The sequence below is a fragment of the Rattus norvegicus genome, chromosome 20 (genome assembly GCF_021556685.1).
Source record: "Rattus norvegicus strain SHRSP/BbbUtx chromosome 20, alternate assembly SHRSP_T2T, whole genome shotgun sequence".
Taxonomy (NCBI): domain Eukaryota; kingdom Metazoa; phylum Chordata; class Mammalia; order Rodentia; family Muridae; genus Rattus; species Rattus norvegicus.
This window is the reverse complement of record NC_141553.1, coordinates 47,047,411-47,073,022: the sequence shown is the minus strand read 5'-3', so window position 1 is coordinate 47,073,022 and position 25,612 is coordinate 47,047,411. Positions and strand designations below refer to the sequence as shown.

At 43.2% G+C, this 25,612-nt stretch overlaps 1 protein-coding gene and 2 pseudogenes across 20 annotated transcripts in view; 1 reads left to right on the top strand and 2 right to left on the bottom strand.

The window, feature by feature from the left end:
* Cdk19 (cyclin-dependent kinase 19) overlaps window positions 1–25,000 on the bottom strand; it is a 170,238-nt gene extending 145,238 nt beyond the window's left edge. For 3 of the 20 annotated variants that reach the window (XM_087597523.1, XM_087597534.1, XM_087597538.1), the window contains exons 1-4: window positions 20,827–20,947; window positions 11,179–11,274; window positions 9,228–9,515; window positions 7,305–7,488 (exon numbers count right to left, since the gene is read on the bottom strand). The gene's annotated coding sequence lies outside the window, so the exon portion shown is untranslated. Of the gene's footprint in view, window positions 1–5,544; window positions 5,672–6,613; window positions 6,721–7,304; window positions 7,489–9,227; window positions 9,516–11,178; window positions 11,275–20,826; window positions 20,948–24,837 lie in introns of those variants that run through there. The other 17 variants (XM_087597529.1, XM_087597543.1, XM_087597546.1 and 14 more) reach the window with 11 other exon arrangements.
* LOC100361476 (vasculin-like protein 1-like) lies at window positions 8,098–10,580 on the top strand (annotated as a pseudogene).
* On the bottom strand, window positions 12,338–12,669 carry Tmem258-ps3 (transmembrane protein 258, pseudogene 3; annotated as a pseudogene).
* Window positions 25,001–25,612: the final 612 nt, after the last annotated feature.

The following is a 25,612-nucleotide window of genomic DNA, read 5'->3' as shown; positions in this document are numbered from 1 at the left end:
GGCTGGAAAACAACTTTTCAAGCAAATGGTCTGAAGAAGCAAACTGGAGTAGCCATTCTAATATCGAATAAAATCAATTTGCAACTAAGAGTCATCAAAAAAGATAAGGAAGGACACTTCATATTCATCAAAGGAAAAATCCACCAAGATGAACTCTCAATCCTAAATATCTATGCTCCAAATACAAGTGCACCTACATACATAAAAGAAACATTATTAAAGCTCAAAGCACACATTGCACCTCACACAATAATAGCAGGAGATTTCAACACCCCACTCTCATCAATGGACAGATCATGGAAACAGAAATTAAACATAGACATAGACAGACTAAGAGAAGTCATGAACCAAATGGACTTAACAGATTTATAGAACATTCTATCCTAAAACAAAAGGATATACCTTCTGCTCACCACCTCATGGTACTTTCTCCAAAATAGACCATATAATAGGTCATAAAACAGGCCTCAATAGATACAGGAAGATAGAAATAATCCCATGTGTCCTATCAGACCACCACAGGCTAAAGCTGGTCTTCAACAACAATAAGGGAAGAACGCCCACATATACATGGAAGTTGAACAATGCTCTATTCAATGATAACCTGGTCAAAGAAGAAATAAAGAAAAAAATTAAAGGCTTCTTAGAATTTAATGAAAATGAAGGTACAACATACCCAAACTTATGGGACACAATGAAAGCTGTGCTAAGAGGAAAACTCATAGCTCTGAGTGCCTGCAGAAAGAAACAGGAGAGAGCATATATCAGCAGCTTGACAGCACACCGAAAAACTCTAGAACAAAAAGAAGCAAATACACCCAGGAGGAGTAGAAGGAAGGAAATAATCAAACTCAGAACTGAAATCAACCAAGTAGAAACAAAAAGGACCATACAAAGAGTCAACAGAACCAAAAGCTGGTTCTTTGAGAAAGTCAACAAGATAGATAAACCCTTAGCCAGACTAATGAGAGGACACAGAGAGTATGTCCAAATTAACAAAATCAGAAATGAAAAGGGAGACATAACTACAGAATCAGAGGAAATTCAAAAAATCATCAGATCCTACTACAAAAGCCTATATTCAACAAAACTTGAAAATCTGCAGGAAATGGACAATTTCCTAGACAGATACCAGGTACCGAAGTTAAATCAGGAACAGATAAACCAGTTAAACAACCCCATAACTCCTAAGGAAATAGAAACAGTCATTAAAGGTCTCCCAACCAAAAAGAGCCCAGGTCCAGACGGGTTTAGTGCAGAATTCTATCAGACCTTCATAGAAAACCTCATACCAATATTATCCAAACTATTCCACAAAATTGAAACAGATGGATCACTACCGAATACCTTCTATGAAGCCACAATTACTCTTATACCTAAACCACACGAACACCCAACAAAGAAAGAGAACTTCAGATCAATTTCCCTTATGAATATCGACGCAAAATACTCAATAAAATTCTGGCAAACCGAATCCAAGAGCACATCAAAACAATCATCCATCATGGTCAAGTAGGCTTCATCCCAGGCATGCAGGGGTGGTTTAATATACGGAAAACCATCAACATAATCCATTATATAAACAAACTGAAAGAACAAAACCACATGATCATTTCATTAGATGCTGAGAAAGCATTTTGACAAAATTCAACACCCCTTCATGATAAAAGTCCTGGAAAGAATAGGAATTCAAGGCCCATACCTAAACATAGTAAAAGCCATATACAGCAAACCAGTTGCTAACATTAAACTAAATGGAGAGAAACTTGAAGCAATCCCACTAAAATCAGTGACTAGACAAGGCTGCCCACTCTCACCCTACTTATTCAATATAGTTCTTGAAGTTCTAGCCAGAGCAATCAGACAACAAAAGGAGATCAAGGGCATACAGATTGGAAAAGAAGAAGTCAAAATATCACTATTTGCAGACGATATGATAGTATATTTAAGCGATCCCAAAAGTTCCACCAGAGAACTACTAAACCTGATAAACAACTTCAGGAAAGTGGCTGGGTATAAAATTAACTCAAATAAATCAGTAGCCTTCCTCTACACAAAAGATAAACAAGCCAAGAAAGAAATTAGGAAAACGACACCCTTCATAATAGCCCCAAATAATATAAAATACCTCAGTGTGACATTAACCAAGCAAATAAAAGATCTGTATGATAAGAACTTCAAGCCTCTGAAGAAAGAAATTGAAGAAGACCTCAGAAGATGGAAAGATCTCCCATGCTCATGGATTGGCAGAATTAATATAGTAAAAATGGTCATTTTACCAAAAGCGATCTACAGATTCAATGCAATCCCCACCAAAATACCAATCCAATTCTTCAGAGAGTTAGACAGAACAATTTGCAAATTCATCTGGAATAACAAAAAACCCAGAATAGCTAAAATTATCCTCAACAATGAAAGGACTTCTGGGGGAATCACTATTCTGAACTCAAGCAGTATTACAGAGCAATAGTGATAAAAACTGCATGGTATTGGTACAGAGACAGACAGATAGACCAGTGGAATAGAATTGAAGACCCAGAAATGATCCCACACACCTATGGTCACTTGATTTTTAACAAAGGAGCCAAAACCATCCAATGGAAAAAAGATAGCATTTTCAGCAAATGGTTATCGATCCATGCTTATCACTCTGTACAAAGCTTAAGTCCAAGTGGATCAAGGACCTTCAAATCAAACCAGATACACTCAAACTAATAGAAGAAAAAGTGGGGAAGCATCTTGAACACATGGGCACTGGAGAAAATTTCCTGAACAAAACACCAACGCCTTATGCTCTAAGATCAAGAATCGACAAATGGGATCTCATAAAACTGCAAAGCAGGGGTTGGGGATTTAGCTCAGTGGTAGAGCGCTTGCCTAGGAAGCGCAAGGCCCTGGGTTCGGTCCCCAGCTCCGAAAAAAAGAAAAGAAAAAAAATGGGGTTCAGAGCTAAACAAAGAATTCACAGCCGAGGAATGCCGAATGGCTGAGAAACACCTAAAGAAATATTCAACATCTTTAGTCATAGGGGAAATGCAAATCAAAACAACCCTGAGATTTCATCTCACATCAGTGAGAATGGCTAAGATCAAAAACTCAGGTGACAGCAAATGCTGGCGAGGATGTGGAGAAAGAGGAACACTCCTCCATTGTTGGTGGGATTGCAGACTGGTAAAACCATTCTGGAAATCAGTCTGGAGGTTCCTCAGAAAATTGGACATTGAACTACCTGAGGACCCATCTATACCTCTCTTGGGCATATACCCAAAAGATGCCCCAACATATAACAAAGACATATGCTCCACTATGTTCATAGCAGCCTTATAATAGCCAGAAGCTGGAAAGAACCCAGATGCCCTTCAACAGAGTAATGGATACAGAAAATGTGGTACATCTACACAATGGAATATTACTCAGCTATCAAAAACAATGACTTTATGAAATTCATAGGCAAATGGATGGAACTGGAAAATATCACCCTGAGTGAGGTAACCCAATCACAGAAAAACACACCTGGTATGCACTCATTGATAAGTGGATATTAGCCCAAATGCTCGAATTACCCTAGATGAACAGAACACATGAAAGTCAAGAAGGATGACCAAAATGCAAATGTTTCACTCCTTCTTTAAAAGGGTTACAAGAATACCCTTGGGAGGGAATAAAGAGGCAAAGTTTAGAACAGAGGCAGAAGGAACACCCGGTTCAGAGCCTGCCCCACATGTGGCCCATACATATACAGCCACCCAATTAGACAAGATGGACGAAGCAAAGAAGTGCAGACCGACAGGAACCGCATGTAGATCTCTCCTGAGAGACACAGCCAGAATACAGCAAATACATAGGCAAATGCCATCATTAAACCACTGAACTGAGAACGGGACCCTCATTGAAGGAATCTTAGAAAGGACTGAAAGAGCTTGAAGGGGCTTGAGACCCCATATGAACAACAATGCCAACAACCAGAGCTTCCAGGGACTAAGCCACTACCCAAAGACTATACATGGACTGACCCTGGGCTCCAACCTCATAGGTAGCAATGAATATCCTAGTAAGATCACCAGTGGAAGGGGAAGCCCTTGGTCCTGCCAAGACTGAACCCCCAGTGAATGTGATTGTTGGGGGGACAGCGGTAATAGGGGATTATGGGGAGGGGAACACCCATAGAGAAGGGAAGGGGAGGGATTAGGGGGATGTTGGCCGGGAAACCGGGAAGGGGGATAACAATTGAAATGTAAATAAGAAATACTCAAGTTAATAAAGATGAAAAAAAATTAAACAGAGCCCAGTGGTTAATTAAATGTATAGCCCGTGGAAAGGGGATGTCCCCACATGGCCTCAACATTTAGAACTTCACCAATGAGATAGAACACCAATGAGATGAGAAACTTGGACAAACTAGGAATACTGGACTGGAAGCAAGACTTGAGAGAACAAGTATAAATTTGGTTCTAGCCAAATTTAGAACATGCTAGCAAGGAATAAAAGAGATATAGTTCTTCTTTTCCAATAAGAAGATCAGGCTAGGGCTGGAGAGGTGGCTCAATGGTTAAGAGCATTGATTGTTCTTCCACAGGTCCTAAGTTCAAATCCCAGCAACCACATGGTGCTCACAACCATCTGTAATGAGATCTGATGCCCTCTTCTGGTGTGTCTGAAGACAGCTACAGAGTACTCATATATAATAAATCCATCTTTTTAAAAAAAATACAGATTTAGGAACCATACACTGTGTAATGCTGGAATCTCGCCTCTACCCTTCCAGAGATGTTAATTCCCACAACTCTTTTTTTTTTTTCTTTTCTTTTTTTCTTTTTTCTTTTTTTTTTTTTCTCGGAGCTGGGGCCGAACCCAGGGCCTTGCGCTTGCTAGGCAAGTGCTCTACCACTGAGCTAAATCCCCAACCCCCCCACAACTCTTGATACCAAACTGACTACATGTTAAATATGTTCATCTCCATTTCAAGACTCTGCTTCCATAGAAGTCAACTGGCCGTACTAATATGTCCTGCAAGGTGATGTAATAGAGGTTACTTTTTTAATCATAGGTATAAGAAGGAAAGGCCTAGAAACAACAGAACTATTCTCTGACCCTTTCTGTGAACAACACCTGGCACTGATGACATTTCCATCTGAGTATTACTACGTGGTCTTTTAAAAACTTTACTATGTTAGTTATGTGTTTGCGTGTCTGTGTGAGTGGATGGCATTGTGTGAGCACAGGCATGTGCAGTACAAATGTAAAGGTCTGATAATGACGATAAGACTTGATTCTTTCCTTCTACCATTCCGATCCTAGGGATGGGATTCAGGCTGTCAGGCTTGTGAAAATACTCCTCTCCCATTTCCTTCTGTACGAAGCCCCACGTACTGAGCTATGTGTCTACACTGAAGCCATACTTTTCATAAGTCATACCAAGAACAACTATAAAATCTCGGATACCAAGGATACTAAGGCAAGCCCCTTTCTGTAGACGCAAAGGTTCCACTGAGGGCTCACTAAAGACTCTGCTAATGATCATCAATTGGCTGAATCAAGAGATACCTGGGAGATGAGTAAAGCACCCTCCATGTGTGTCTGTGTAGGCATCTCCAGGACAGTCGACATGCCACACACCAGCTGAGGGAAGAGGACCCTTCCTGAATGCGGGTGGCACTGACAGGCCAGGAGCCTGAAGGGAGCAAAAGGGTGGGATAAGGAAGTGAACGTAAGCTCCACTCCTCCTGAGATGGTGCACCCACTGCTGCCCTTGGCACGGACTTCAGACTCCATCTTCTCTACCCCCCTCCACTGTACAGAGAGCTTCCAAGGCCCTCAGCCTCATAGTAGGACTGCATCACTGGTTCATAGTAGGCATACCATCACTGGTTCCACTTGTTCTGAGGTTTCTGTCTCCTTGGACTAAGTGGCTACTGGCTCACCAGCATGCAGACAGTCATGGTTATACTCTTCATACTAATCATATGAGCTAACCTAGTAAATCATATGTGTGATGTATGTTTGTGTACATGTCTATATGGGTACACATGTATGTATATATGTGTGTGCACATGTATGTGTGTGTGCACATGTGTGTATATGTGTGTGCACATGCATATGTATGTGCACATGTGTGTATATATGTGTGTGCACGTGTATGTATGTGTGTGCACATGCATGTATATGTGTATGTGCACATGTATATGTGTGCACATATACATGTGTGTGCACATGTATTTGTACACCCACACAGTTCTACACCTGTCAGAAGGTAACTCCAAAACAGATTTTTAAAGACTTATTTATTTTTTATCTATATGAGTACACTGTAGCTGTCTTCAGACACACCAGAAGAGGGCATCAGTTCTCATTACAGATGGACGTGAGTCACCATGTGGTTGCTGGGAATTGAACTTAGGACCTCTGGAAGAGCAGTGAGAGCTCTTAACCGCTGAGCCATCTCTCCAGCCCCCTCTAAAACAGATTTTTATGTCAAAAGTAATTTAGTAGATTTGTGGATACAGAGACCCACAGCCAAACATTGGCTGGAGCCCAGGGACTTGATAACATTCGTATGAAGATCTTCTTTTCAAATAAGGTTACAGTTTCCGATGGAGTCACCACCGAATCCTACCAGATCTTAGAGGAGGGAATTGATGCCGATGCTCATTGAAATAGAGTGGAAGAGAACACTGCCAGGCTCACTGTGTGACGTCAGCATCACCAGTGCCAGATAGGGACCTAAGAGAAAAAAGGGAAGTGCAGACCAGGGGTAGAGTGAGCGGTAGTAGCTCAAAGGCTTTTCTCAAAGAAGACCCAGGTTTAAGTATGCGGCTCACAGCGAGCCATGACTCCAGTTTTAGGGGGTTCAATGCCCTCCTATGGCTTCTGGGGGCACCAGGCACACATGGTGTACATACATCCAAACAAAACACTGGTACACATAAAATAAATCTAAAAGACACCAAAGCTGGGCAGTGGTAGCACACGCCTTTAAATCCCAGCACTCGGGAGGCCTGATCTACAGAGCAAGTTCCAGAACAACCAGGGATACACAGGGAAACTCTGTCTCACAAACAAAAAGCCACATACATACTGCTCTTGCAAAGGACCTATGTTTGGTACCCAGCACCCACATCTCTCAGAATGACCTATAACTTCAGGTGCAGGGGTCTGACACTGTCTTCTGACCTCTACAGATAACCTGTACCCATCTGCACATACCCATACACCATAACAGACAGATAGAAATACACATAGCGCTGGGCCTTGTGGGCCGGGCAGCCATTTTGGGAAGAGCTTTGTTATGGTTGTGGGCTAGTCACCTCTGCTGGTCGGAGAAGCTGGGGACGCGTCCTTAGACGCCGAGAGTTGTCCTTGACCGTAGCCCCGCCGCTGCCGGATTTGCAGACTCAAGTGGCCTTTTTAATGTTTGTGTAATGATGGAGATGGACCCAAATTAGAAAGTGATTTCTTCAATAAAGCAATAGAAGATTCTTCATATCACTTCTGGAAGCACAGTTCAGTTTTTGGGAAAGAGGAGAACAAGTGAAATACAGAAAATTAATAAGAAGAAAACCTCATTTTGGAATTCTCTTTCTCCTTGACCCTTACGTTTTCTACTTATAATTTTGCTTTGAATGTATAAATAGTAAAGACCAAAGAAATAGGATATATATTTAGGAGCTTTATACCAAGACATTTGCCTTGAAAGCTGCTATTCTGTGGCAGGAAAAATATATCAAGTTTCTGTTGGATTCCTTTTACAAAAAACAAAACAAGACTACTTATATCTTTAGATTTTGAAGGTTAAAACCAATGAAAGCATTTATCTGCACACTGCTTTAAGCAGTTGTGTATGATAATGAGATTTCTGTTTTAAAAGCTTTTGTTGTGGATATTGTGCCACTGGAACTGGTTGTGCAGAAGCTCTATCCCAGTGCTTTACTATACAGTTTTGACCTGTCACCCTGATGACATTTCCTGTTCACACCTGAGACCACTTGTCTTTTTAGCCATGACCTTGTTATGAACAGTGTTTGCACTCCCTGTGCAGATGTCCATGTTTTGCCTATTTAAGCAACATTATAGTGCCATTACTCAAGGAAGTTGAATGAGGTGAACATAGACATAGCTTTTCCCCCTTTCCCCCCTTTTTTAAATGTAACAAATAACTTTTAATGTTCCCCTTCCCCCTTCCCCTTCCCCTTCCCCCTGTGGAAAAGTGTTGGGAACTAGGTATTGAGGATGAGCGATTGAGAGGATTCAGAGGGTGGGCCACACAGAGCTGGGCTTCTTTGTGCTTCATCACAAGGCGTGCTGCTGCCCAGGCTATTTTAGACCCTTTTTACAAGAAAACCTCGTGGAAGATACAGGTGGCAACTTGGATACAGGACCACAGAGGTGACACTCTGAGGATCCTGGCCATGAGGTTGGATGCCTCAACTTGCTGAAAAGACACTGGACCTAAATGGCGCAGCATGACTTTGTTCCTGCTTGGCTAAATTTTTCAACGCCACAGTCAGCTAAGTCATCTACAGCCACCTTTGACAAACACGGAGAGCACCTATCCCGTGGAGAAGGTAGATTTGGAATAAGCCGTCGTAGACATAATTCCTCTGATGGCTTTTTTAACAATGGACCTCTGCGGACTACAGGAGATTCTTGGCACCAGCCCTCCCTATTCCGCCATGATTCTGTTGACTCTGGTGTCTCTAAGGGAGCGTATGCCGGAACCACAGGGAATCTGTCTGGTTGGCATGGCTCTTCCCGAGGTCATGATGGCATGAGCCAACGTGGTGGAGGTAGTACAGGAAACCACCGACACTGGAATGGCAGCTTCCATTCCCGGAAAGGCTATGCCTTTCAAGAAAAAACACCAACTGAAATTAGGGAAGAGAAAAAAGAGGATAAAGTAGAAAAGTTGCAGTTTGAAGAGGAAGACTTCCCTTCTTTGAATCCAGAAGCTGGCAAACAGAATCAGCCATGCAGACCTATTGGGACCCCTTCTGGAGTGTGGGAAAATCCACCTAGTGCCAAGCAACCCTCAAAGATGCTAGTCATCAAAAAAATTTCCAAAGAGGATCCTGCTGCTGCCTTTTCCGCTGCATTTACCTCAGGATCCCACCATGCAAATGGGAACAAAGTGTCAACCATGGTCCCGAGTGTTTATAAGAACTTGGTTCCCAAGCCTGCACCACCTCCCTCTAAGCCCAACGCATGGAAAGCTAACAGAATGGAACACAAACCTGGATCACTTTCCTCCAGCCGGGAGGCTGCTTTGACCAATCCAGTTTCTGTTACTAAACCAGTGGTACTAGCTGCTGGTGTAGTTCTCAACGCTCCCAAAGAGAGTCCCTCCAGTACTACCCCTCCGATAGAGATCAGCTCCTCTCGCCTGACCAAATTGACCCGACGAACCACAGACAGGAAGAGCGAGTTCCTGAAGACTCTGAAGGATGAGCGCAATGAAGACTGCTCCCAAAGTAGAGACTGTGACAAGCTGGAGGGGCTAAGATTGGAGGGCAGCCACACACCTGAACCAAAGGAAAATGGAGAACAAGGTTGTCTTCAGAACGGGCTTTCTCTACCCATGGTAGAGGAGAGGGAGGTCCTGTCACACTCTCTAGAAGCAGAGCACAGGTTATTGAAAGCAATGGGGTGGCAGGAGTATCCTGAAAATGATGAGAGTTGCCTCCCACTCACAGAGGATGAACTCAAGGAGTTTCACACGAGAACAGAACAGCTACGAAGGAACGGGTTTGTAAAGAATGGCTTCTTACAAGGCCGTAGTTCCAGCCTGTTCTCCCCATGGAGAAGCACTTGCATTGCAGAGTGTGAGGACTCAGACACGGAAACAAGCAGCAGCGAGACGTCAGACGACGACGCCTGGAAGTAGAAGTAGAAATGCTCGCAGCTGCCCTGCCCCGCTGAGCTCGGCCTTGTGTTAGAGAATATAAAGTTCTTTCCTTTCTTCTGTTGTTGAATACTTCGTGCACAAGGGAAATAGTCATATCCCAAAGACAGAGCCATTGTCCTGCTTAGCTTTTGTTGTTCTTCCCTGTTATCTGCTCAGTAGACATTTGTGTGGTGGGAATTTTTAAGCACACACAGTACCTGTTGGGCTGTGCACAAGTGGGAGCTGTGCAGGCAAAGATGCAGGGAGGGGCGCTGCGCTGCTCAACAGCTTCTGCTCCCAGCCCTGGGCACCCAGCCTGTGCTCACACAATCATTGTCAATGACAAAGTGACTATTGAAGTTATAATTGTATTAAATTAATGCTAATAATTTGGATATTTTATTTTATTTTTGGCTGCTGGGTAACTTAGCCCTTAACCAAGCATATGTGGTTGTTTTTGTTTGGGTTTTTTTTTTTCCTTTTTTTTGGGTACAGCTGTAAAATATTTGGATATAGGAAATGTTATTCTTGCAGCCTTGATATTCAGGGTGGATTGTAAAATATGAATTTTTGTGAGATTCAAAGATTAAGATTATTTTGATAACATTATTTACAGATTTAAAAGATGTGGTTACCACAAGTCTGTTGAGGGGAAAAACTACTGCATAAAATAACTAACGTGGAATAAATATTTTGCATCAGTTTGAAAAAATAAAAATAAAAAAAAAAGAAATACACATAGCTAAAAACAACAAAAAATTAATCTTATTTAATTAGGGTTTTTTTTTTTTTTGGCAGACAGATCAAAGGAATTTTACCCTTTCAAATACACAATAAACATAAGGGACTTCCAAACAGTAATGCCATAAGCTGATCAATCCCTGTATCAAGGTGTCAGTTACTTCAGAGAGTTGAAGGTATTGTTGGCTAAATCTCTCCGAAATTAAACTCCTCAAAAAGGCAGCATGCCTACATAGGAACCTTGCCTGTCTCTTTGACATAATCTTTCCAGGAAGACAGACCAAAAGCTCCCAAGTCTGCTGTTGCCCAGTCACCCTGGCACTCCAAAAGCCTTCTCCCCAGTTCTGGGTGTTTTAGCTCCAAATGGGCAGGTGTTGTTCCCTGACACTGGATTACAGCCCACTCTGTAGTTTAAACAAGCACACATAGCCCCCAACTCATAGCACCCCCAGAGGTAACAAGCCATAATCTCGTTCCTGCAAAGAACATGAAAGGTCTGATCTAAAATCAAATCACTGTGCTCACTTGGCCCAGACAGAGAACTCACAATGGAAACATACCTTGACAATGTTATTCAAGTCCAATGGCACGCCTGCCCAGCCTCCAGTGGTCCAGTCGCGAGGGGAAATGAGCTGTAAATCCTTCCATCAGGTTCACTGCGTGTGTGGACAGAAGCAGTAAGTAAACTCGGGGTGGCCTGATCATTCTTACAAGTTTAGTCATCACAACTTAATAAGCTACGTGGAGGTCAAGTTTGAGCAGAGACAAGAGATTTCTTTTAGGACAGTCTTATGTAGGTCAGGGAAATTTTTCGAGTTTTGGTTTTCATTTATTTTCTGAACTAGGGTCTGTCTGAGAGCAGGCCAGCCCTGAATTTATGTAGCTTGATTTTGAACTCCTGAGCCTCCCGACTCACCCGGCAAGTGCTAGAATTACAGGCTTGTAGCACCACACCCAGCTACAAAGACTGGCATTTTCTTTGTGTGTGGAAGTGAGGGAAGATAATGATTACTTGTGTGGTGAGGTGCAACTGTATTAATACATGTTGAAATGCTTAGTCTCCCCTTAGTGTAAATATCTATAAATTTACAAGGCCTTCATATTATGAGACTACTTCTGTTACAAAGCTTTTCCTGCACAAACATGAACCAACTTCTACTTACCCCAGATAAGGGACTGATGACAGGCCAAAGAAACAATTTGGCACACTAAAAAGTTTACTGGGGTACCTTACAGGAGCGTGGTAATTCAAAGGCAGCTGTGACCCCGGCCTGGGTGCTGACTCACGGAAGCTAAAATCCTGGAGCTCTCTGACTGTGAAAGCAGCTCAACAGATCAGGGAGTCCCCTCTCCCTAGCAGTTGCTACTGCTTACATAAGCTTAGAGAGGAAGGAGCCTTGTGAACTCTGATAAGTTTCAGGGATTTCCTGAGACCTATGAGTTGTTCACATCCTGACTCTATTTTTTAATGATTTATTTTTATTCTATGTACATTGGTGTTTTGCTTGCCTGTATGTGTGTGTGACGGTATAACTCCTGGAATTGGAGTTATAGACAGTTGTGAACTGCCATGTGGGTGCTGGGAATTGAACCCAGGTCCCTTGGAAGATCAGCCAGTGCTCTTAACACTAAGCCATTTTTCTCCAGTCCCCAGATCCTGAATCTTTTTTTTTTTTTTGTCACACATCTGCCTTTATTGTAAACAGCAGGTGGGACATGTAGCAATGGTAAATAATTTACAAAAGCAGAGACTTGGTGAGCTGCCTGGTGGGTGTCCTTGGAGACTCATACATAGACGCCAACCCAGAGCGGGAGGAAGAGGACTCCAAAGCCCATGAAGAGTGAGGCCTCCAAGGAAATGAGGAGCTCTTTGTAAATATTGACGTGTACTTGGTAGAGGTGACCTCATAAACGAAGAACCAGGCAGTGAAGAATGTGCCGATGGCCAGAAGTACCAGTCAGGTGAGGAAAGACGGCCGGGTTCATTGGACTGGTATACCTACTCATGGCCTCGAGCTCCATTTTGCCCCACACAGGATAAACCACCGATCTGCCACCAGAAGAATACCAGATCCTGAATCTTTTTTTTTTTCTTTTTTCTTTTTTCTTTTTTTCGGAGCTGAGGACTGAACCCAGTGCCTTGCGCTTGCTAGGCAAACGCTCTACCACTGAGCTAAGTCCCCAACCCCCAGATCCTGAATCTTAATAAACCTGTTTAATCAGGAGGAAATTGCTACACAGATTCTAAACTATAGACTACCAGAAAAGGCTTTTACATCAAGTCTTTACATCAAGACTGGAGAGATGGCTCAGCGGTTAAGAGTACCGACTGCTCTTCCAGAGGTCCAGAGTTCAATTCCCAGCAACTACGTGGTGGCTCCCAACCATCTGTAATGGGATCTGATGCCCTCTTCTGGTGCGTTTGAAGACAGTGTACTCACGGACATGAAATAGAAGAGCTAACATCATACTTTGATAACTGTTATAGACATCGGTGTTCACTATATTTGTTTCTACCTACTAGTGTAATGCTTCGAAACAGTAGGCGAGAATCTGAAATCAAGGCGCACCTAGAATCACACTCCCTTTGTTCTACAGACAAATCTTTCTTTGCCTTCTCCAGTTTCTGATGCCCTTGGGGATCCTCTGGCCTCTGACTTTATTTCCTCAAGGATTTTTTCCCTTGGCTCCTTTCCTCTTTTTACAAAGACACCAGTCACTGGATTTAGAGTTTACCCTAATCTCATATTACCAATCTTAATTTCCTCTAAAAAGACCCTTCCCATCTAGGTATAATGACTCATACCTGTAACACAGTACTTAGGATTCTGAGGCAGGGGATTGCTTTAGAAGCCAGAAAGAAACCAGCCAGAACTAGATATACTGAACTCCAGGACACTCTGGGCTACAGCGAGACCCTGTCCCCCCTCCCTCTGACCCCCAAAAAACAACCACAAAAAAAATGGGCACGATATCCCTCAAGAGTTAGAGGCAAGTAGGTCTCTGTGAGTTTGAGGCCACCTGATCTACATACGTGTCTCAAGACAAAAAAAGCCAGGCAAGTGCACAAAGATAAACACGGAAATGACGATTCTTTCAAAACAAAAATTTTATAAGTAATTTGAATATCGGTTAAATAATTTTATTCTCTTCAGTGTGCTATGCTGTAACTTTGGTGTGAACATTGTATATTTATATTGTTTTGATAGAGAAAGACTTCAAGTTATACAGTGTATTTTAAAATATTCTTTAGGATCTATAGACAATGATGCCATTAAATACTATGTTACAGATGATTGCCAAAACATTTTCATTTCTTGACAGCTCTCAAACATTTCCAGTTATTTATTTCTATTTCAAACTCTTAGAGAATCCACAGGAATGTCTATGCTAATGTTTCTTTTTTTTTAAGATTTATTTGTTTAATGTAAGTACACTGTCGCTGTCTTCAGACACACCAGAAGAGGGCATCGGTTCCCATTACAGATGGTTGTGAGTCACCATGTGGTTGCTGGGATTTGAACTCAGGACCTCTGGAAGAGCAGTCAGTGCTCTTAACCACTGAGCCATCTCTCCAGCCCTATGCTAATGTTTCTAATTCATTTATTTAATTTTTTTTTTATTTCTTGGTTGGTTGATTGGTTGGGTGGGGGTTTTGGAGGGGGCCTTGGTGTTTGTTTGTTTGTTTTGAGACAGGCTCTATATAGACTTGGTCAGCCTGGAATTCACTATGGAGACTAGGCTGGCCTTGAACTCATGGACATCCTCCTGGCTTACCATTTCTACTTTAAATCATAAAGCATGAGACATCAGTTGATTTATCTTGGGGATTTTTTTTTAAATAATAAAAGTGAGCTTGGGGATGTTTTTATCTTCAATATATTTTTATTTATGAATCTGACTGGAAATGATTCTCATTGAGCAGGTTGATAATATTGAAGATAATGGAGAATTGGGCCATGTTAGTAGGTGCATAGCCTTTTCATGTGCAGTCCTGGGGTTAGGACCCAGGGTCCTGCACACACTAGGTACCTACTCGACCACTGAGCTCCATCCTCCTCCTCCCAGCACTATTTCCCTGTGGTTGCCTACCTGCTTCCTTTATAAGTCAGGGTGCTTCTGGTTGGACTTCCACCATCTCCACAAGAGACAGGTAACTTGCTCTCTGATAGTCTATGGCAAGGTTTCTGAGGATTAGAGTTAATCCATCTCTAAAGAGTTTCTTCAGAAACTTTATTTTAGCCTCTGCTGGTTTTTAATTACACAAAAGAAATTCGACCTGTACCCCATCTATGTTTAGTTTCTTGTTATAAAAAAAGAACCTTATAAAAGTCACTTCTTGTCACATTAACCCTCTATTACACTGCTCTAATACATTCCATTGAGTTTCTCCACGTTCCTTGGACAAGGACCCATGTGATCCACCCTTTTATAACTTAATAGACAGAAACTATTTGTAGGATGAGCTCCTTACATAATTCTCTGGGTATGGTAATTAAGAAGCCCAGTGTTTTATTTTAGACTCATTCTAGTAACTGTTCATTTTTATAAAGTACTTAACTCCCTTCAGCTTTGTGTGATGGGAGGAATCTCTTCCCACGCAAGCTTCCGCGTTTTGAACTTCTAATTTTTTCATGTGTCTCTCATAAGTTGTATTTGGTCCTTTGTGGAGGCCTTATCACTTATATCTTATGAGATAATAAGCAAGTGCTAATTATTTTAATGTTTTACGTTTCTTGTGGACATATAATATGCTATCATTAACGCATTTGATGAGAATAAAAATCTTATTTATTCTATGTAGGGCATAAAAAGGAAATTTATTGTTTTCTTTTTATTTATGTGTTTGATTTTAAACTGCTAGGGATTAAACCTGGGGGCCTTGAACATACCAGGCAAATGCTCTCCTACAGAGCTCTATGCCTCATCCAGGGCACAAGAAAGGGAAAGAAAAGAAAGTAACATTTATTATACACCTACATGACAAGCACTGTTAGGGGACACAATTTGACAATGTCTTTTTATTCCTATGATAATCTCATAGACTAAGAACATTAAGGTTAGAAATATTCCATGATCACAACTTGTTGATGTCGCACGATAGTGGGTGAGCCTCAGGTTCTCATTTTATATCTATTTTTGTCCTGTCTGTCTGTCTGTCTGTCTGTCTGTCTGTCTGTCTGTCTGTCTGTCTGTCTTGACCTGAACCAGCATGTGACAAGGTTCAGGAGATGAGCCAGTAAAGAAGACAGAAAAGCTGGGTTTGGGAGGTCGCCATAAGCTATGTCTTATGCCAAGCAAGTTTATTGAGAGTACAGCATATTACAGACTGTTAGAGTGGACAAAGTCAGCGTGCTCTATGATACAGTGGGAGGAAAATCAGGAAGAGACTTCAAGTATGTTTCACAAAGGGATCACAGGGCATCTCAAGAGAATTACAGACGGAGCCCAAGACCACCCAGCATGAGAGCAGGTAATGAACTCTGACCCCAGGTTAAGAGCAGCAAGCGCTAACTCTTGAGGAACAACCGAGCTACCCTTCCAGGTCCTGAGCTGAGACTTCAATGAAGGGAATTGTGGCAAACAATAGATTTTCAGTGTAGACACAACAGCTGTCCTTGGAGGAAGATACCATGGGAGACACTCATAAAGAGGGAAAATCAATGCCTGGCCGAGTGCCAGCTGCCTTTCTTGTTAGAGGCTTATAGGAAGTGGTTTTGTTTTGCTACGTTTCGTTTGAGACAGGGTCTCACTCTGTAGACCAAACTGGTCTTGATTTGCCAATCTTCCTGGCTCAGTGTGCTAATTCCCACTTCTACCTAAGATGGTCTGAAAGAACCTGGGACGCTAACCCCTGCGATTTCTTCCAGGAGTTATCTAGATTAGATTAGCCACCAGGCACATGTGTGCGGGATTCTCTAGATGAGGTTACCCTCTGGGTAGGCCCATGGAATTGTTTATACTAAACTGATTGAGGTAGAAAGACTAATTTAACTGTGGGTGGTGATATGGAGTTTGCGACCCCTGGGGAAAGACCATAGACCCAATCCAATTATAATTAAAAGATTTATTGATGGGGTTGGGGATTGAGTGGTAGAGCGTTTGCCTAGCAAGTGCAAGGCCCTGGGTTCGGTCCCCAGCTCCGAAAAAAAAAAAAGAAAAGAAAAAAAAAGATTTATTGATTTGCTGCTAGCAGGACGAACAATCCCTGAGCCAAATCTGAGATTGCCGTGAAGGAAGGGTACGGGAAGGATCTTTAAAGGGGAAACCCATATGAAGACCTTCAATATCTAGGCAAGCAAGTAAAAGCTGATCTGTTCCGCCAAGTTAACTGATGATGGCAGCTCAAAACAGTCTTCGGGTATCTGCGTGAGCAAGTTACAGAAGCAGAAAAGGCAGTCATAATAGACGGTCACCGCCATATACTTCTGAGCGGGATCACTGAGTCAGGGTTACTGGGGATTTATCCCCCAAGGACTGAAGTCAGAGACAAATAGTTGGTGGTTACCAAGATGGACGCCTAGTATAGAAGGGAGCTGCTCTAAGCACACCAGTGGAGCCACGCCAAGGACTGGAGTTCCAGGCTGAATAAAAAGAGAACATTAATCTAGCTACCAGCTTTTATCGGTCCCTTCTTCCTGACACCAGACACAATGTAACCAACTGCCTCAGACTCCTGCAAAGGCCAACCCCTGCCACAATGGACTCCACCTTTGGCCCGTTAGCCTCTCTGGGGCTCGCTTCTTGTCTGATAGAAAGTCATATCGTGACACAAGCGCTGGGGTTTCGTGTACGCATCGCCCCCAGGTCACCAGGCCACTTCAAGTTGAAACCGGTGCTTATCTGTCACTCCAAAGATCCTAAAGCTTTTAAGAATCATACAGAATTGTCTTTGCCTATACTTGCTAAATGGAACCACGAAGCCTGGGTGATGGCACGTTTTCCCCCAAAGACGGTTCACTCAGTTTCTTAAGCCCACTGAGACCTGCTGCCCAAAGGAAAAAATGCGTTTCAAAATCTCACCGCTTGTTGATGATGATGACAGGCCTTGTAGCCTAAGACTTCTAATGGAGATAGACGGCAAGATTAATGTCATTTTTGTGCCCACAAACATAATAGCCCTTTCTGAAATCTGTGGATTAAGGAGTGATTTCAACTTTTAAGCCTTATTATTTAAAAAAGAGTGTCTTAGTGCAATCGTTGATGTGGTGATTCCTCTGATGGGTCGGAGCACAGTAATTTAAAAACCTGAAAATGAGTCACCAGTCCAGAGGGTAAAGGACTTTTCTGACTCAAAAGAAGTCAGAATATCAGTATTAACTGGAGTTTAGAATAAGTTGACTCTAACCCTCACTGATCACCTTGAAGGAGGATTCAAAATTTCACCATAGATTTGGTGAAACTATCTAGAGAGTTATAGGCAGAATCTTAAATTGGGGGCTAGTGAGTGAGCGAAAAAAGCCATTTCTTGAAATGTAATCTATTTATTCTCTGTGACGATATATTAGACATTGTTGAAATAACAGCAAAGGTCTTCAAATGCACACACACTTAGTTGGTAAAACAATGGCAGGGATCAAGAAGATTCCAGTTTTTCGTGGCAATCTTGTACCTCCAGCTCCTGAATGCCGGGACTTCAGGTGTAAAGTCACCTGAACGCCACCTAATTCCAATTCTGAAAGACCCTCTACTATGGATAAAATGTTACCAACAGTATCACATGCTGTGGCAAAATCTTTCATTAAAGAAAAAAGTAGCTTTCTGAGCTGACAGTACTCCTGCAAACGTGGTGAACCTTCCTAAGACTCACAGGACACTGGGCAGAAATGTGAGACACACCAACCCCACATGGTGACACGGTACAAGAAGGGCACGGGTTCTTTGTATGCCCAGGGAAAGCGGCGTTATGACAGGAAAGAGTGGCTGTGGTAGGCAGACTAAGCCCATTTTCCACAAAAAACTACTGGGACTGGAGTGCGTTGAGCCCGTCTGCAGATCTAAGAGGATGCTGGCTATTAAGAAATGCAAGCATTTTGAACTGGGAGGTGACAGGAAGAGAAAGGGCCAAGTGATCCAGTTCTAAGCCAATTTAGTTATGAAGACAATAAAATCTTGACCTTTCACCCCCCCCTTTGATTACAGTTGGTCTTTAGGGAGAGAATAAAGCTTTCAGAAATTAAAAAGAAAAAGAAAGTGACCAAGCCAGTTCAGTCAGTCAACAGGGTCCCCTGGGAGGGAGTGAGGATTGAAAAGAAAAAGACAACTAGACAACACTATAACATGACTCCACCCAGTGCTGAGGCTGAAGCCGGTTTATTTTTTTCTCCAGTCTGCTTTTATATCGTTCTAAGTACAAGCAAGGAATAAAGTCAGTTCTAGGTCCAGGAACAAACAAAGCAATAAACAAAGTTCCATGGTATTTGGGGACTTATCAAAGTGATCAAGATCCTTAGCCCACTTCCTTGTCCTAGCCCAACGTCACTTTTCTGTCAAATTTCTAGAAGAGGCCCCAAGAGCCCTCCCTCCACAAAAGAAGGTCAATAGATGTGTCAAACTTTTTAAAGATTTATGTTTACTGCTTGAATCTCTGTATAGGACTGTGTGACTGAATAGAGTATGTGCACAGGAGTGCAGTTGCATACAGAGGCCAGGGGTCATCCGTTCCTCTGGAATTGGAGTTTGCAAAGTAACTCTTTTGTGCAAGGTATGGAAGCATCATCTGTCAATTAAAAAGCCAATGGCCAGGCTGGAGAGATGGCTCAGTGGTTAAGAGCACTGACTACACTTCCAGAGGTCCTGAGTTCAAATCCCAGCAACCACATTGTGACTCACAACCATCTGTATGAGATCTGGTGCCCTCTTCTGGTGTGTCTGGAACAGTGACAGTGTACTTATATATAATAAGTAAATAAATGTTTAGAAAAAAAAAAAAGCCTATGGCCAATGGCCAATGAGCTGAGGCAGGAATAGGAGAAGGGAATTCCAGGAGAGAGAGAGAGAGAGAGAGAGAGAGAGAGAGAGAGAGAGAGAGAGAGAGAGAGAGAGAGAGAGAATTGATTATTTGATTATTTCTGGGAGAGAGACAGGAAAGAGAGATTCGCCCAGAACACCGATGGAGACAGACACATGAACTGAGAGTGGGAACCAGCCATGTGGCACTCTTAGAAGAGAATAAATGGAATAATTGAGTTGTGAGCCAGTCAGAAAACAATCCAAAGCTCTCGGCATGTTTTTTTTTTTCATGAAATATTAAGTATCAGAGTTGTTACTTCAGGGAACAAACGAGCTTTGTGGAAAAGCTAGAGGTTACAGGAGTCACGGGTGCTCCAAGCCACCTGATGTGGACACCGGGAATTCAAGCCCTCTGTAAGAGCAATGCACTTTCTCAACTACTGAGCCCTCCTTCCACCCCAGATGTGACAATTTACTGTAGCTCATTTGTGAGTGTAGTTTGCATAACTGGGGATCAAATCTGGAATCTTGTATCCCTAGGCTTGGTCTTAATATTTCAAGAAATTGTCTTAACCATTCAAAACCTCCAGCATGCACTACCCTTACGGTCAGCAGCCATTGACACTGAAGCGAGACCCTCCACCAGAGAAAAGCCTGCACTCCCTGAAGGCACATTTTAGTTATAAAATTCTTTGGGTTTATTGTTGTTGTATGATACTGTGGATTAGACCCCAAATTTCACATTCAGCTAAGCATATGAGCTCATATTATTCTACACCTAGAGCCCTAACAAAGTTTTTTTTTTTTAAACTTAGGGGTGTCTCTTTTTTTTTTTAACAGTTCAAGCTGTAATGTTTTTGTTAAAGATTTATTTGTTTTATGTATGTACACTGTACACTGTCATCATCTTTCTTTTTTTTTCTTTTTTTTTTTCTTTTTTTTGGAGCTGGGGACCGAACCCAGGGCGTTGCGCTTGCTAGGCAAGCGCTCTACCACTGAGCTAAATCCCCAACCCCCACTGTCATCATCTTAAGACACACCAGTAGAGGGTATCAGATCGCATTACAGATGGTTGTGAGCCACCATGTAGTTGCTGGGAATTGAACTCAGGCCCTCTGGAAGAGCAGTCAGTGCTCTTAATCACTGAGCCAACTCTCCAGCCCAACTTAGGGGTATCTTAGTTAGCATTTCTATTGCTATGATGAAACATGATGATCAAAATCCAAGTTGGGGAGGAAAGGGTTTAGTGAGCTTACATTTCAGCCGCACTCTTCATTCACTGAAGATGACAGGGTGGGAACCTGGAGGCAGAAGCTGGTGCAGAGGCCATGGAGGGGTGCTGCTTGGTGACTTGCTTCAACTGGATTGCTCAGCCTGCTTTCTTATAGAACCCAGGATTATCAGCCCAGGGATGACTCCACCCACAATGGGTGGGGCCCTCCCCCCCACCCCCCACCCCGTTGTAGACTAATTAAGAAAATGCCCTACAGCTAGATCTTCTGGAGGCATTTTTTTAATACTTATTTATTTATTTATTTACTTATTTACTTATTTTATGTGCATTGGTGTTTTGTCTGAATGTATGTCTTTGTGAGGAGCTCAGATCCTGGAGTTACAGACAGGTATGAACCGCCATGTGGGTTCTGGGAACTCAACTTGGGTCCTCTGGAAGAGCAGCCAATGGCTCTTAACCATTGAACCATCTCCCCAGCGCCTGAGGCATTTTTAGATTGAGGTTCCCTCCTCTCAGATAACTCTTCCTTGTGTCAAGCTGACATAAGACCAGCCAGCACAAGTGGGGACAGCAGCAACAACTTCTCCAGAACCTCTTGCAGAACCAGGACTAAGAGGGACCAGACCACAGGCATGGCCACGATCTCCTGCTCCAACTCCCTTCTGTTCTTTCCTCCAAGCCTGGAAGATAGACTTGGACACTGTGGTGACTTCTATGTGTTCAGCTCAGGCAGTGATACTATTAGAAGGTGTGGCCCTGTTGGAGTGGGTGTGGCCGTGTTGGGGTGGGTGTGGCCTTGTTGGAGTGGGTGTGGCACTTTGGGCGTGGCCTTTAAGACCCCTCACCCTAGCTGCCTGGAAGCCAGTCTTCCACTGGCGGCCTTCAGATGGAGGACTCTGAGCTCTGCCGGCGCCATGCCTGCCTGGATGCTGCCATGCTGTCACCTTGATGATACTGGACTGAACCTCTGAACCTGTAGGCAGCCCCAGTCAGATGCTGTCCCTTATAAGACTTGCCTAGGTCATGGTGTCTGTTCACAGCAGTAAAACCCTAACGAAGACAGACACTCACTGGCTTACCTGATCTCCCTAGTGTAGTCACACTCATCTGCTCTCTGCACTTTACCAGTGCTTAACACTTTATGTTGGGGTAAGTGGCAGATTCTAGCCAGTGAAAACTTCTGAAGTTAGAACTTTGCCCAAAAAATAACAAGTTTGCCTCTGAATTTATGTCTTTGTTTTTTGGGTTTGTTTGTTTTGTTTTGTTTTGTTTTTTGTTGTTCGCTTGCTTGCTTGCTTGTCTTCAAGCGTGGCTCAGGCTAACCTGGAATCTATTTTGTAACTCAAGAAGGCCTCACACTGCTGACCCTCCTGTCCCAGTCCTAACTGTTGGCCTCACAGGTGAGCCTACCTTTGTGCCTTGAAAATGAGCTCTGATTGGATGACCAGGAGTGGGCGTGAACCACGATGCACACACATGCACACAGGCCTCAATCTGGGCCCAGGGTCTTGTTTTGGTTTTGGTGGGAACCCAGCTACAGTGACTCATCAGAAAGAGGCTGATTTATTTAGAGGCAGCCCTGGCTGGACAGTGGAAACCAGCCTGCCGTTCATCTGCACAACCCAGGCCCCGGCATCAGCACAAACATTATCTCTCTGGCTTCAATGTCTGGACAGGAACTGCCAGTACCCTGGCAATAAACACTCTCACTAAGTCATGATAAGATAAAAGGGCACACGTTGCAATAAAGCATACCAGTTAGAGTCCGTGCTTGGGAAACTGTCTCGGCACTGCAAGGCAAATATTCACAGGCATGAGTAAAAACTGAGTTTGAAGATTGCAAAAAGAGAGCTCAGTGGTCGAGAGTGCTCTGTATTCTAGGTGACCAGAGTTTGGTTCTCACAACCACTTGGAACTCCGGCTCCAGAGGGTCTGATAGTCTCTTCTGACCTCTTTGAGCACCCACAATCATAGACAAATAAATTAAGGAGATATGTTTTTTAAAAAGAGATTATGAAAAGAAAAGATAAATAAAATATAAACATCTTGATCCCCAACACACATACAATCTCTATCTCTCCCTCTCTCCCACTCCCCTCCCGCCCCCAGGGAGCGAGTGAAGGAAGCCCTGAGTGGATGTGTATTTTGATATGGGCACCACCATGTCAAGGATCCTAGTATACCAGACCAATGAAAATGGCAAAGCCGTCCTGGGTGAGACTAGCTGCATGGTGAAACCGCCCTGCAGGGTCTGGGTGTGAACCACTGGCCAGTGGGTAGAATAACTAGCAACTGCAGGCTCCTCCCCGAGTTTACAGCCTGCGATGCTCACCACAGAGACCCGCTGCTGAGCTAGCTAACCCCTGTCCTTGTGCTGAACCCCGTAAACGCGTGGGGATTCTAGATTATATCGGTAGATCAACATGGACACACCTCCCTGGACCCGAGATTTTCTGCACACAGGTCTGTGTGTCTGTTCATCTTTGTTTCCTTGCCCCCGCCCCAAGGTCAGGGTTCCAGACCCATGCTTCCGAGGACGTGGAACTCTGCTAGTTCTGATATGTGTCCGTTCTGACTTCTGGTGGCCAACTTGAAATTACAGTGGTTTGAAAGCTACACTGATTCGGGAGAAGCTGTACTTGGGCTTCTTAATCTTTCCCTGTCCTAGAGATAAGCAGCACGATGTGTACTGTATCAAACATGGTGGGGTTTGTCTTCTTTTTACTTACAAGGTTTAGCTTACAATGCACTGATTTGTGGGGCGGTGACTCACAGGAGTAGTCTGCGCATGTGACGTAACACAGGGGCGTGTAAATCTACCCAGATAACATGTAGAGATTATGCAGTCCTTTTCAATGGAAAGGGAGTCTCTAAAAGTTTGGCGCCGGCCAAAAGTGGCCTCAAATGCACGCACTTTTGCGAGCCCGGCGCCTTAGCCTCCACTGTAGCTGAGGCATGATAATGATATTGATAAATGATGAGCATGCATACCGGCTCCTCAGATTAAAAGTCAGCTATTGATCATGTTTAACTCCATCTACCGCATTTCTTTACAGCGACACCTAGATTGGTATCCAGTTAAGGCACAGGGTACTGCAATAGCCAAATTAGCTTTAAGGATGCAAGTGCATTGGGGTTGGGGATTTAGCTCAGTGGTAGAGCGCTTGCCTAGCAAGCGCAAGGCCCTGGGTTCCGTCCCCAGCTCCAAAGGGGGGGGGGGGGGGGAAGGAAAGAAAAGAAAAGAAAAAAAAAAAAAAAGGTGCAGATGGCTCAGCGGTTAAGAGCACTGGCTGCTCTTCCAGAGGTCCTGAGTTCAGCTCCCAGCAACCACATGGTGGCTCACAGCCATCTGTAATGGGAATCCGACGCCCTTTTCTGGTGTGTCTAAAGACAGCTACTGTGCACTCAGATAAATAAAATAAATCTTAAAAAAAAGGGGGGGGGGGGGGCTGGGGATTTAGCTCAGTGGTAGAGCGCTTACCTAGGAAGCGCAAGGCCCTGGGTTCGGTCCCCAGCTCCGGGGAAAAAAAAAAAAAAAAAAAAAAAAAAAAAAAAAAAAGAATGTGAGTGCTTCCCTGAGCTCTTGATCTTACTCTCCTGCTCTTACCATTTTTCCCTTCTCTCTGCATCCCCACTTCTCTCCACAAGCTCATGCCTCTACTCTACTACTCTCCTCCTCTCCTATTTCTCTACTTCTCTCCTCTCTCTCTGCCCTACTACCCTCTTAACTCCCCTCCTCATTCCCTGAATAAACTCTATACTATTAAGAAAAAAAAAAAAAAAAAAAAGCAAGTGCTTGCCTGCTGTGAGAAAGATGATGGTCAGAGGTGAGGTCCTTTCTAGAAGTGTAAGAGAAGATGGGACCGTGGCAGTAGGAATAAGACAGCGAAAACCAGGCCTGGGAGAGCTCACCTGCAGTACCGGCCCTCAGGAAGCTAAGAGAAGATGACCCCTTTTTAAGGCCAGTCTCATCCACATAGATCAAGAAAATATTAAGCAGTCGAAATTCAAGCCAAGCAGTGGTGGCACATACCTTTAATTTCGGCCCTTGGGAGGCAGACGAGTTTGTGAGTTCAAAGCCAGCCTGGTCTACAGAACAAGTTACAGGACAGCCAGGGCTGTTATACAATGAAACCTGTCTAAAAATCAAACAAAAAAGTTTGAACACATGGGAAAAGATAAAGCTTAAAAGAACTGACTTTATAGTGTGTGCTCCCATATGTAAATAGTCACCATGTAATAATATATATTAAAGGGACTGAATGTACCTCCTTAGTACAGCACCTGCCTAGTAAAAGCAGTAAAAAAAAAAAAAGTAATAAAAGATCATTATAAAATTATTCAACGAATAGGGGGATTTATGATATACAAAAATTAAATCCAGATAATCAGTTCGAGAGAAGTAACTACTGTTAACTCTTTAGTGTGTATCAGTCATTTTTTTTTTTTTCAAAATACATGTCTTGGGGCTACTATTGCTGTGGTGAAATTATCATGACCAAAGCAACTCGGGGAAGACAGGGTTTATCAGGCTACATTTCAGCAGCACCGTTCATCACTGAAACAGTCAGGAAAGGAACTCCAACAGGGCAGGAACCTGGAGGCAGGAGCTGGTGCAGACACCAGGGGCTTATTGGCTCGCTCCTCATGGCTGCTTGCCTGGCTTGGTTTTGTTTGTTTGTTTGAACTTTGTATTCATTATTTGGAAGTTCACATTATGCACCCCAATCCCACTCTTTTCCCCATCCCTTCATATCTGCCCTCCACTCTTGCAACCTCTACCCAAAATAATAGTAGTAATAATAATA